The sequence below is a fragment of the Schistocerca serialis genome, chromosome 3 (genome assembly GCF_023864345.2).
Source record: "Schistocerca serialis cubense isolate TAMUIC-IGC-003099 chromosome 3, iqSchSeri2.2, whole genome shotgun sequence".
NCBI lineage: Eukaryota > Metazoa > Arthropoda > Insecta > Orthoptera > Acrididae > Schistocerca > Schistocerca serialis.
Genome location: NC_064640.1, coordinates 932,085,165 through 932,096,227, shown reverse-complemented (window position 1 = coordinate 932,096,227; position 11,063 = coordinate 932,085,165). Strand labels below are relative to the sequence as shown.

The 11,063-nt window shown below is 41.7% G+C and overlaps 1 pseudogene; it reads right to left on the bottom strand.

Annotated features, from left to right (window-relative positions):
* Positions 1-2,055: 2,055 nt before the first annotated feature.
* Positions 2,056-2,173, bottom strand: LOC126472177 (5S ribosomal RNA; annotated as a pseudogene).
* Between the last annotated feature and the right edge of the window lie 8,890 nt (positions 2,174-11,063).

Genomic DNA, 11,063 nt, shown 5'->3' with positions numbered 1-11,063 from the left:
TCATCGACAGTTGAAGGAGACATGTGGTGATGGAGTTATGGATTGCGACAGTTTAATGAAGGCAGAACATCGTGTGACAACAAACTGAAACAACCTCGGGCTCGCACAAGCCGGTCTGACGACATGATCGAGAAAGTGGAGAGAATTGTTTTGGGGGATCGCCGAATGACTGTTGAACAGATCGCCTCCTGAGTTTCTGTGGGTTCTGTGCACACAATCCTGCATGACGACCTGAAAATGCGAAAAGTGTCATCCGGGTGGGTGCCACGAATGCTGACGGACGACCACATGGCTGCCCGTGTGGCATGTTGCCAAGCAATGTTGACGCGCAACGACAGCATGAATGGGACTTTCTTTTCGTCGGTTGTGACAATGGATGAGACGTGGATGCCATTTTTCAATCCAGAAACAAGGCGCCAGTCAGCTCAATGGAAGCACACAGATTCACTGCCACCAAAAAAATTTCGGGTAACCGCCAGTACTGAAAAAATGATGGTGTCCGTGTTCTGGGACAGCAAGGGCGTAATCCTTACCCATTGCGTTCCAAAGGGCACTACGGTAACAGGTGCATCCTACGAAAATGTTTTGAAGAACAAATTCCTTCCTGCACTGCAACAAAAACGTCTGGGAAGGGCTGCGCGTGTGCTGTTTCACCAAGACAACGCACCCGCGCATCGAGCTAACGTTACGCAACAGTTTCTTCGTGATAACAACTTTGAAGTGATTCCTCATGCTCCCTACTCACCTGACCTGGCTCCTAGTGACTTTTGGCTTTTTCCAACAATGAAAGACACTCTCCGTGGCCGCACATTCACCAGCTGTGCTGCAATTGCCTCAGCGATTTTCCAGTGGTCAAAACAGACTCCTAATGAAGCCTTCGCCGCTGCCATGGAATCATGGCGTCAGCGTTGTGAAAAATGTGTACGTCTGCAGGGCGATTACGTCGAGAAGTAACGCCAGTTTCATCGATTTCGGGTGAGAAGTTAATTAGAAAAAAAATCGGAGGCCTTAGAACTTGAATGCACCTCGTACAGTGATTTCCTGCTAAATGGCATGTAAGTATAAAATTTATCCCATGTATTCCAAGGCTTCGCGGATAACCATTCGCAGTACTGGACTTACATAAAATACTGGAGATCCCCATATATAAAAGAGCGTAACCACTCAGAAGCAAATCAGAGAAAACTAATTACTACCGAACAAACTATAAAACAAACTTACAAAGGCCCAGGCTTAAGCTTCTCATTAACATGCGCCCTTATAAGGCGTGGTGAACAGACTTTCGCACACTGAAACAGGAAAAAGATACAAAGACCGTGCACCTAACAGTGTCAATGTACACAATATATGTCCTCTTTATGTAAATATTCTGACTTGCACGATAACGCCGCTCATTTACGAGAGACGCACTATTATTAGGCATAACAACGCCTGCAGTAAAACCGATTACAACACCCTCGGGTGTAGCCAACATTAAGTAAGTGAACATACCACCTGCAATGCCACTCATAAGGTCATTATCACTATGCGACAGAACATGCATAAACTGTCACTAAGTTGTACCCATTCTGAACTCCCGGTAAACTAACATCTCTTGAACCCAAGCCGTACAAGAAACTATTAAGACTATCATCCTATATAGATCATTGATACAATAGAAATATAAAAAAAAAACAATTAAAAACTATGTAGTATTAATCAATGTAAAAATAAGAGCATACTAATGGATGGTGAACCTTTAACAATAATGCCTGTAACAATACGAACACAGTGAATGCATGATATAAGAACCACTCAGCTATCTATTCTAATGAACCAAATTGAATTAAAGCAAAAAAGCTGAGAAACTCCTCCCGAAAAGGCCATGAAGGCCCAAAGGTACCAACCGGCCGCCGTGTCATTCTCAGCTCACAGGCGTCACTGGATGCAGATACGGAGGGGCATGTGGTCAGCACACCGCTCTCCCGACCGTATGTCAGTTTCCGAGACCAGAGCCGCTGCTTCTAAATCAAGTAGCTCCTCAGTTTGCCTCACAAGGGCTGAGTGCACCCTGCTTGCCAACAGCGCGTGGCATATCGGATGGTCACCCATCCAAGTGCCAGACCAGCCCGACAGCGCTTAACTTCGGCGATCTGACGGGAACCGGTGTTACCACTGCGGCAAGGCAGTTGGCTAAAGCAAAAGAACATCCTCAATAATTACATAAAAAGATTTCAGATTATTACTTCAGGGTAAATAAATCCAAATGCTATATAAAATATAGGATGTCTCAGGACTTTGTGACAATATAGATGAAGAGATGACACTGACGCGAGAAGCAGAACCAGAAAAAAGCAAGTGCAGTGTTTCACCTTACCATGGTGCCACATCAGATTGGTTGTATATACTGTTAATCTCATATTACATCGTTCTCAGTACATTGTATACTGCTTTGTAGATGCTTGGAAACAGCACAAGTCCTGGAATTGTAATATTAAAATAAAAAACTGCAGCTAAAACCAAGTATGACGCTATAAAAAAAAAATAAACTCATTCTCAGTGTGTCGTACCACCTTTTGCTATGTTAGGTCTTGTTAGAACGTGGTTGTTCCTTGAAACTAATAACTGATTTTTTATTGTTGAAGTTTTATAATACGACATGTTTATCAGATGCAGTTTAGCGTAGGATTATGTTGGTTAACGCAATGGTTCTGTTGTGACATGTGCCTAGCTTTGTTGTACATACGGATATTTTACGTCTGACCAAGAGACTGAAGTAAAATTGACTTATTTGTTAAATAATTGTATAAATATGAGTTAACAGATACTCTTACACAGAAAAAAATCAAACGAAAATGACTTTCCAGTCTTTTTTGAGAGTTTGTGTCTCACATGAGTTCCTGTGGACGTGTCTACGGATGTCTTTATTAAGACGCCTTGTTCTGCTCAACCTGTCCTAGAAGTTCCGCTTGACTCAACAGGATATGCTGCTACCTGTTCCCACGAAACGGGTGCTGTTCTCTGCGCTGCACCGCCTGACCTGAAACCGCTAGACAACGCAATCTCACATCTGGCGGCACATTTTACAGCCTTCTATCGAGATTACTGTATTTTGTTTTGCTTTAAATTGTTAAATGTGATGTAAATATGAGTGCCTTGTTGTGACATATTATTATTTCCTTCCAGAATTTGAGTGTTGTGTGATGTCCTTAGGTTAGTTAGGTTTAAGTAGTTCTATGTTCTAGGGGACTGATGACCATGGATGTTAAGTCCCAGAGTGCTCAGAGCCATTTTTTTGAACCAGAATTTGAACAGAAGTACTTCACCATGGACCATTCCTTGGTTATGGATCTCCCACCAGAATGAGTGACTACACTGATAATGGTTACGAGAGGATGAAGTTAAACTTCACACAAGAGATGGGAATAAAAATATTTATTGTTCGGCTCAATATTAGTTATACATCGCCTGTGGTTGTATTACAGTCGTGAAGTAAAGAATTATCTTGAATTTGCTACATGAATGTACTACATGAAAACCACGCAAAGATGCTTCTACATAAAATATCCGAAATTGGAGCCTCACTTGGATGTCTCGGAGTCTGCGCTAAGATAAATAGATGGTGTTATTTCAGTGAGGTACTACTAAAAAGAAGCAATGACAGGTATCGATAAAGTGACGCAAACGTAAATGTTTGACGTAATGTGTTAGCAATTTAGTGATGGCTTTTCACTTTGTTGTTGCCTTATAGTAGGCCGTCATGGATGTTGTGAACAGATTTGCAGGTTAATGTTTATCAATCGATCATTTTATGCCGCTTGGTTCTGTAAAGAACTGCAGCGCTTAGTTAATGTAATCAGCAAGCACGTTTGTTGCCTGCAATGAATTTAGGATTCCGAATCGGATTGTAATTAATGGACAAACTATATGTTTCTTATAGCATTGGTTGCGATGTTTCACCGAGCATGAGGAATTGGGGACATCCATTGTGAGGTCACACTTAGCGAAATTACTTCTTTCTCTGCATAAAGCAATGAGCCGTGACTGTATCTCACCTCCCAGAACGCCGAATCCAAATTAAGCGTTAACGTGCCTTTATCTAGGTACTAAAGAGAATGGAAGAGTACTCACGACCCTCCTCCCCCTCCAGAAATGGATCTGATAATTACTGCTCTTTCTGGTGACAATTCACTCGCAAACGACCATAAACGATGAGTATGCAGAACGTATTCTCATCAACAAACAAAATTTAAAAGAATCTTTAGTTATTCACTTCAACTGCTGCACTCCTACACACTATCGAAGTCTGGCTCCACAGCAGCAAAATATGAGGGGAAGCCTGGCGATCAGCATTCGGGTTTGAAGCCAAGTTCCCAAGAAAGGTTCATGATAGCCGTCACTGACGTCCTAGGAGTAACCATAATGCTAGTTATGGCTAAGGTCGCTTTAGGAGCTTTAACGGCCGTTGAACTGACATCGTGATCGATACATTCAGCAGGAACCAGGACGATGTGACTGTAATCCTTTCTTGGCCAAACGACTCTAACAATGATAACCTGCTGACGTTTCTGCCTTATGTATTGTAAAATTATTCTGTCGTTAGCTCTGTTAAGGTTATGCTGCTAGCGTGCGAAACTTACAGGAGATTATATATATAATCCTGCTGCATCATACTCTTGAACACAGTACTGGATTGCAAGATTATATAGTGTTGTTCCTCTTACTAAATATTCAAAATATTGTTAATTTGGTTCAGTGTGTAATAAAAATTTCAAACTGCTTAATAGTAAAGAGATGAAACCTCCAGAGAACTAGAAAAAGCCAAGCGAGAGCCCTGACCCAAATAGCGTGCACGAGAACAAAATAACTTTCTGAAATAATTGATAATAAATACTGATATGTACACTGCGCTTTTCTGTCAGAGATAGATTAAGGGAATATACAATAATAGTGAATAATTTCGTGGCAGAACTGATGGTATTGAATGATGTGGTCAACGCTCATGGCACCACACTAAGTCGCATCTAAACCTCTGTCCAGCTATACTTATATAAGTCTTAACAGTTTGTATAAATCGTTTCAGGTGAATGGGAAGGAGAGAAGGTTGAATGCTACCAGAGCCGATTTCTTCGCTCAGCTTTCGCAGCTGAAATTGTTTAACGACTGTGATTACAACATTGTTGACAGCATCTTAAACACCAGAAGACGAACAGGAAACAAAAGAGGCCTTGCAGAATTGGACATCAGTTGAAGGGAGAGTAAACATAAACCTGTTACTTGTGAACCCCACCGGTTTCTATAACATTTAAGACAGCACCCCACAGAACATATCTTCAGCGAAAGCCGTGGCTACAATCATTCATTATGATTTAGGAAGATGGAGGATTAGGCTTCAAAATCCCGGCACCAGCAAAATCGACAGAAGTAGAGCTTCATCTTTCGAGATTTAAGGAAACCACAGAAACTCTATCTTCTGCTGCCCACTGAGGATAAGCAACCGAACAAAATATTAGCCACCCCAAAACGTACAGACTAGTCGCTTTGGAGTGCTGTTACGCTCCACCTCTGACGTAAAGCAAGTGGTGTGTATGCGGAAGTCGACTGGATGGAATCAGTGCTGTACAATGGGTCGACGTGTGGAGCAGTGAAGAATGTGAGATGGAGCTACCGTGTTTTGACGTGCACATGACGACAGTATAAATGAAGAAACCCGAATTGTTGGTGTGTAAGTGTGGATTGTCTAACGTGTATAAAAGGAATGGTGTACTACCCACGACCAACTAACATGGGCCGGCCGCGGTGGTCTAGCGGTTCTAGGCGCTCAGTCCGGAACCGCGTGACTGCTACGGTCGCAGGTTCGAATCCTGCCTCGGGCATGGATGTGTGTGATGTCCTTAGGTTAGTTAGGTTTAAGTAGTTCTAAGTTCTAGGGGACTGATGACCACAGATGTTAAGTCCCATAGTGCTGAGAGCCATTTGAACCATTTTTTGAACTAACATGGCGTGAGAACATTGGCGGTAAAAAGCTGCTAGCTGACAGGGCCTGGAGACGAGTATGATGCCTTGTCGATGAGAGTCAGCAAACTGAGGTCCGCCTCAACCATTTTGGAAAATAACTGAATGAAATGGACATTTTGAGCCGGACACCTCGCAGCCGCACATATAGCTACGCAGTGGACCAGACACCACTGTAACTAGGCATTAGCTAACCAGAAGCGTGTAGTGTGATAAAAAGATTTGCGGTTTTGTCTCTTCTCAATTGATCCAACGTGTCGAGTGCGCCAGCGACCGAATGAAACGCTTAACATGCCAATTGTGGAAGGTTTAGTTCCTGCCGGACGTGAGTCAGTGAGGTTTAGGTTGTGTTTCTCTTGCATCGTCAAGGAACCACCCATCCCGGTTGCGGTGGAGATTAAACCCGATGGTTATTCTAACATTCTCAGTGACCAAGTGTTGCCGTTTCAAATACATATTCACGATGAATGTACTGTGGACTGCCGTGTTCACAGGGGTGCATTCATACGTTCAGGACACTCTCGAACCTCGGCCGACCTACAAAACCACCCGATATTTACATCTGGGACTACTTCGACCACAGGATGAAACATAGCAATAAACAACCTCTTAGTTTGATAGCTCTAGAGGGGTCTAATCATGAATGAGTGGCTTGAATTATATTTGACATACCTGAAGAAACTTATAGACTTTCTCCTTGCCCAGTTGAGACCATAATCAAGGCAAAATGGAATGTTATGCAATACCATTGTGATGTCTCCTAGGGTTTTTGACCCCACTCCACACAAATGTAAATCCAATCTGTTAACCATTGCACCACCTAGCTCAGCCTTTTAGGAAGAACAAGAAAAGAAATCCGTCATCGTTGTATCATATTGTACTGGAAAGCTTACTCCCGAATCTGTATTGTCAGACAAAGGGGAATGTTAGCTACATGACTGTCAGTCTTAAAAACGATAGTAATATTTTTCTAGAGAAATCGGATCATGTTGGGCATGATTGTGTATCTTACGTCACTAAATTAGCAGTTTCTTGTAACCAGATCTAAAATTTTGTCAACTGAGAATCGGCAGGGATGGGATAAGGATTGGGGATTGGGATTTAACGTTCCGTCGCCGGCGAGGTCATCAGAAACGAAGCACAGCCTTGGATTTGCCAAGGCCGGGGTTGGATATCGGGGGTTTTATATTAAAAGGAACCTTCTTGTCATTTTCCTTAAGTACCTTAGGGAAACCACTGAGTCCTACATCTGGAGACCACACGGTGATCTGATCTTTACTCCTGCAGAATGCAAGGTCATTGCTTTAACCAGTCCAAAAACTCGCACGGTCCAACGGAAAGAAAAGAGGAACCGCTCTTGGTCTTGTAGAAGGAATTATATTGGGATTTGTACCGTAAAAACTTCCCGTTCTATCACAAAATATTACCTATGTGTTGCGTCGCCACTGTTACTTTCCATTTATCTTTCTTACTTTCATTTCCCACTTGTGAGAACCTTTTCTCTGATGTGAAACGTGAGTGAACAAAATACCCACAATTAAAGTCAGAGATCTTGTTATCTATCACTCAATACATCTCTGTGAGAGTTTTCATAGGAAGCGTGTTCTGTGAAGAGAGGAACTTGTTTTGGTTGGAAGCGGTCTGCTGCTTTTAGTACATTTTGTCTACCAATTTCTGGAAAGTCGACTAGATTAAAGCGACATTTAATAATGAGTGCTCTTTGACAATTAGGAAAACAGTACACTAACATTCGACATATTCAACGTGCTGATTGAGGGGTGAGGTTGGTCTTCCGCATGGGAAAACGACAGCACTTCTGAAGTTAAGTACGTAACTGCTTTGGAGTAATTACCGACGTAGTGAGTAAGGAACGGCGCTGAACTTTTTCACGTCCATAGTATGTCATTATAATGTGGGTGTGTTTATCCGAGCGTATCACGCAGCAAACAATTTTACTAACAATAATTTATATTTTAAAGTAGTTAATGTCTTATCTGCAGTGCGGGGCATTTCAGTTGATGAGAAAAAATACAGATTCTATTCGTGAAATACTGCACATGCTATTTTTGTGCGTAAGAGGCAACCTCTTTTTTCTCGCAATACAATTCTGCAGCTATACAGTGTGCCCATTTATCTTGACCACAACAAACAATCTCTTGTCCAGAAGCAAAATTAAAAATGTATCATCAAGTTGTTTACTACCAGTGCAACATAAACTAGCCCCGCATTTCTTGTATCACTGCGCGTTACGAAGTTATGAACGTTAGTACGTCTTTTTTTAAACAATATCCTATATTTTTTATTTGGTAATCTACTTCCTCTCCTCAATATCTGACCGAAAACGTATTATTTGGGATCGTGGGCCCGCCTTGATGCAGAACACTTTTGTTACTTACTTATTCCCATCACCAGTGGGTTCTTTAATTTTAAAACACGCTAAAATAGCATACTTATAAACATTGTAAAACATTATTACATGTGTACTTTTTGGTTCCAAATATTGTTTTCTATAAATAGTTTCATAATACCTTATTTAATTTATGTCACAGCATGACTTTAACGATTGTTGTAGCTGTTTCTGTCATATTTTCTGTGTCTTTTGTTGCCGTTTTTCTTGGCATACACCATGTCATCTGCAACTATATGAGTGGTTGTAAATAAGCAAATAGAAAACGTGAACTTACGTATGTCAGTGCTATACAATTGGGATTGCGGTAGTGTTGGCGATAAAGTTTTAGTGTTTACTAGGTTGGTACGTATTTTGTTATGTACTCTCGTTCGTTGGATGCCTTGCAGCTGCTTTTAGACACAGAAAACATAACTTTCGCAACTTGTTCTTAATCCTAAGCATTAGACCACCTTCTTGTTCGCGATTGTTGTGAGAGATATATCGCATATTGCAAGGTTATGAAAATCCCAGTAACATTCACAACAAAAATATAGTTTTACAAAGGCTGAGACCAGAGGAAGAACCTCAAACAAATTCAGCAATGCTGGAATATACCAACTCACATGTCACTCCTGTCAGGAGCAGTACGTAGAACAAACAAGCATAAATTTCCGAACAAGGTACGCAGAGCACATGAGAGCTGTAAAGAGTGATAGCACACGTACCACTTTAGCAGAACACCTAAAGAATAAAAATCACCACCCCCACCAATATTCAAACTGATCTACACATCCTGAAACACAGCAACAGTTTATACCGATAACTGACATAGAAGATAATTATCACATACAAAGGGCTATAGTGTAAGGGGAAAACGTAATAAAAGAAAACACAACTCTTTGAAACAACACATCCTTTACCGCTCTAAGAGAACCGACACATGACACAGAAGAGGAAAACAAACACTCAAACACACACAAAACGACTCCTCCATTACAAAGAGATAAAGAAGGAACAGAAGTCCTCAGAACTCCCGCAACAATTTTCATAACCTCCTCGCAATACGCGTAATATTTCTTGCGACACACGCGAACAGCAAGATGGCGTAATATTTTGGATCACGAACAAGGTGCGGAAACCATGTTTTCCTTTGTCTAAAAGTAGCTGCAATCCATCCAACGAACGTGAGTATATGGTAAACTACGTAACAATCCAGTACATACCTGGGTGTCTGTGTCGTCCATAGCGTAAGTTAGTTTAAGGTAGATTAAATAGTGTGTAAGCTTAGGGACCGATGACCTCAGCTGTTTGGTCCTATAAGACGTTACCACAAATTACCAGTACACACTAAAACTGTATCCACAACATTTTCGTATGACAGCCATTCATACAGTTGCAGATGACATGATGCATGTAAAAAAACGGCAGAAAAACACATACACACGAAATACGTCGGAAACAGCGGAAACAATCGTAAAAACCATACTGTGACGTAAACTAAATAAGGTATTGGGAAACTAGTCACAGAAAACAATATTGAGAATCACATGTAATAATGTTTTACAATCTTCATAAGTCTGCTATTTTTCATGGTGATGGCGATATTGTCGCTGAAACTACTTTGGGAATAAATAACAAAACTATTTTGCATCAAGGCAGACCTACAACCAGAAATTGTTGACCACTTGGAAAATTTCCGGTGCGCCATGGTCTTCAGCGATGAAAGCAGATTTTGCCTGCATGCAAGTTATCGTCATTTGTGTGTACGACGTAGACCTGATGGGCGCTGTCGCAAACAGTGCCTTCGTCCAAGACACGCTGACCCAGCCACAGGTCTTACGGTATATGATGCGATGTGCTGCAACTTTCGTTCACCTTTGGTGTATCTGGAGGGGACGCTGACCAGCGTTCAGTACCTGCAGAATGTTGTTGGAGCCGTTCTTGTGCCGTTTTTGAAACAGGAAGGTGATGTTTTGCTTCAACATTATAATCCTTGTCCACACAGTGCCCATGAAACTCAATGTTCTTTGCAAGTCGTTCAGCAGTTTTCCTGGCCAGCACGATCTCTGGACTAGTCTCCAATCGAGTATGTGTGGTATGTGATGGGACGAGAAGTCACTCGTGAGGCTCGTCAACCAACAACTCTTACCGAACTATGTGAACAGGTCGAGCATGTGTGACATAACGTATCCCAGCACAGTAATTGCCATCTGACGATCGACTCGATGCCAGACTCAGCGCCTGCATTACCACCTTTTGAGGATACACAACGTACTAATACAGATGTTACAGTATGGGTCGATATCTGGGACCTCAGAAGCGGTTGTGTTATTGATTAGTAAATGTAATTATTTCATGTACTCCGTACATTCTGTTGCAACAATAAATCTTGAGTGAACTACAAATATCTGAGGGGTGTTTTTTTTCCTGGCGGTGTGTAAGTCACGTGACGGAACTTTTTCGAGCTTGGTGAAAACCATCTCACAGGATTATCCCTGACGTATTTTTTGAAATGACTGAGGTTAGAGTGAATGGGCATACAACCTGATAAACCACTGCATATGGCACATGCCATTCTGTGATGGTTGTATGAGAGGTAGTGGTGTCGCCTTCATAATGTGCTACACGATAACGAGAGACCAGCTGCTTCGCAAGTGGCAGGAAAATAGCCACCATTTTA